Here is a 3,392-nt window from a genome sequence, read left to right as displayed (position 1 = left end):
GCCATGCATTAAGTATCAATGATTGTCAGCGGCGCAATCATCGACATTTAATGCCACCACAGACAATCATTGCCCGTAGTTTGGATTGATGAAATGGAACTCGCCACATGTCCCTCCTGCCATCGTCGCTCTTCCATTTCATTTAAAAAGGATTTTACTTAATTTAAATTTATTTTAAAAGCTAGAAAACTTCAAAAATATGTTAAAATTTGATTTTAAATCCAAAAATTCCAAGTAATATATCAAATTGCTCATATTTTAAATCTCTTTAATTAAAAATTAAAAATTTGGTCATATATTAATATGCTCATATATAAAAATTAATTTCAAACATTAAATATTTGGTCTTTTTAATCAATATTTAATTAAAATTAAATCCAAATATTTCCAAATTTTTAGAAATTTATTTTAAATTGGTTTTCTAATTTCTAGAGAGTATATCAAAATTAGTTTAATTTTATAATTAAATTATTTTGAATATTTATTATTTTTAATTATCTTAGAAAAAATTTTAAAAATTCAAATTTCATCCAAAATTTCATATAATATATCAAAATTCTCATAATTTAAAATATTTTGATTTAACATTAAAATTATTTTTAAATATTTTATATATTTAAATAATTTTAAATATTTAATGATAATTTAATTAATATTTAATTAAATATTAATCCAAATATTTTCAAAAAAATCTAAAATTTTTATTAAAATATACTTTAAATAATGAGAGAATTTTCAAAGTTTTTTTAAAAAATCATTTTAATGATATTAAAAAAAAATTCCAAATGGTATATTTTAAGTTATTATTTTTAAATTTTAAGTTTAATTTATATTTTTTAAATCATTTGAATGCTGTAAGCTTTTGATTGAAAATTTAAATAGAGATTATATGTATTTGGATTGAATTAGTGGGGAATAACTAGTGAGCAGTTATATCCTAGTTGTTCACTAATCAAGTTTGATAGTTACTTGTATTACCCTTATCTTCTTCTTTCATATGATGCACTTACACTTCGTCTTAGGTTCCTCCTAGCTCTAGGATTCCTGATTAGTGTGATTGCACTTCATTCATTTTTGTGTAAGGGTTAGTAGAACATCGATTTCAAACCTACTTAACTTAGAGAAAATTAAGGATAAAAAATTAAGGTCGTGTCTTAGAAATTTAGAAAAAAAATCTAAAAAATCAAATGTGCATCTAATAGAGATGAAACTTCAACCACTTAAACTTAGTGACATCCCCTACCTTAAGGAAAATTTTCAATGATTTTAAAAATCATTAAGCTAATTATTTATTTAATTCAAAATTAAGCTCTTAATTAAGCATTAAAACTTCTAAAAATTAAAAAAATTAAATTAAATCCAAAAAATACAAATAATATATCAAACTTTCCAGACTTCAATCATTAGTCAAAGAAAATTAAAAGCCCTTTGATTAGACTTTAATTTTAATTTTAATTTAATTTTACATGAAATTAATAATTAATTAAAAATAATAAAATATTCCCAAAAATAAATAACTTGGCATGATAGTAAATAAATAACTTCTTTATATATTAGAGTCAAAAATAAAAAAAATTCCCTCATGTCTTTATATCTCTTTTCAAAAATAGATATTAGAATTTAAGCCCTTATGACTCCCCTGAACTAGCATATAATGAAAAGCTCTTATGACTCCCAAATGCTAACACATTAAATATTCAAAAATTTATGCCATTATAACTCCAAGTGCATTCAACACATCAAAATTTTCTCTAACATCAAAACTCCTTATAATCACATATTTAAATAAGATAAACACATAAGAAATTAAATTGTAATAAAAGAAATATAAATAGATAAATTTTAGAAATTCACATAATGCTTTATAAGTATGCGATAAATTCAATAACTGAGCAGAATATCACCGTTTTAAAATCTCACCATATTACCAAGAATTTTTCAGAATACTATTTTAAAGTTTTAGTTATAATATATTAATATTTTTTTAGGATAAAATTATTTTTTAATTTCAAAAAATAGAATAGTTTTTAAACTATCCAATAAAAAATTTCTGAAAAAAACCTAAATGTCCAAAATGATCATATATATAATATACAAAAATTTGCACGATGAAAGTTTAGCAAATGTAAAGTTGTCATTTTTATGCTACAATTTTAATTAAATAAAAAATTCTAAATCTTTCATATTTTTAAAATTGAGATGGACATAATATATAACCTACCTCAATCCAGACAACTTCCTGAACTGGTCCAACAACAGAGAACGGATTAAAGTCACTTGAAATGAGCTTTTTCTCTCTAAAAACTCTCTTTCTCTCTCTAGGCAGTAACTCTTAAGGATTAAAATGATTTAATAAAATGAAAATAAGTGGATTTGATATTTTTATAAAAAATTTGATCTACCTCCATGACACTCAACTTTGAGATCTCCAAAGAATTACAATTTTGTTATAATCTTGAAAGACATTGTTAATACTAGGAAAAAACCACCTTGATATTTTGGACAAAATTTTATGTGGAGTGGAGTCTCCTCAAAATATTAGTGAGTGATAGAGAGAAATTATCTATCTACAATTGTACCCAAAATATTAACTTGAACATCTTTTTGAGGTTATAGTAAGAGTTGTATCATGGTCTTGACTAACTTCCTATAGAATGTGCCAAATTGCATAATGTTGGAATATTCTTTTTTGAAAAATGTCAAGTTTATGTTTAATATTATATAAAAATCCAATAAACATATAGATAAGTTAAGAACAATAGGCATGAGAGATTGTTTAATAAGAAAAGCCCAATAAGAGAAAAAATCATAGGGACTAACTAATCTAAAATTGTTTCACCAAAATGACCAAAGTGAGTCGTGAGTTAAAAAGAGCACCCTTTCCCATAACCTAAGAAAATGTTAATATAATGCAATAGAAACAAATGATGGAAAACTTTTATTGTAATTGTGGTTGGTGAAATTTAAAGATATTTGAGTTATCATCAAATGATGATTGAGAATCAGCATTGTTACTGATAACAAGAAAAAGAAGATGAGGACATCAATCATTAGTCAAAATTGAATGAAAGTTGATTTGGAATTTTTGATAATGGGGCAACCATTTCAATCATTCTTATAATAGGCGCTAATTCTAGCATAAAACATATTCAATGCACTGATATTTGAGAGTCATGTATCTTAGTGTAATTCACAAAATATTTGCCCTTGCCAATAATTAGATGTATTTTAAAATATAAAAGCTAAAATTATATTTTCTTTTTGTTTTATTTTCCTATGATAGTATATTCATGTTTATGACAATGATGTGTTAAACAACTTTAATTATTACACCAAAATTATTTACATTGATCTACAACAAATATAATATTTTGGTTATCAAAATTTTAAAA

Source organism: Dendrobium catenatum, unplaced genomic scaffold (genome assembly GCF_001605985.2).
Source record: "Dendrobium catenatum unplaced genomic scaffold, ASM160598v2 fragScaff_scaffold_862, whole genome shotgun sequence".
NCBI classification, from domain to species: Eukaryota; Viridiplantae; Streptophyta; class Magnoliopsida; order Asparagales; family Orchidaceae; genus Dendrobium; species Dendrobium catenatum.
Note: the sequence above shows the minus strand (reverse complement) of the source record.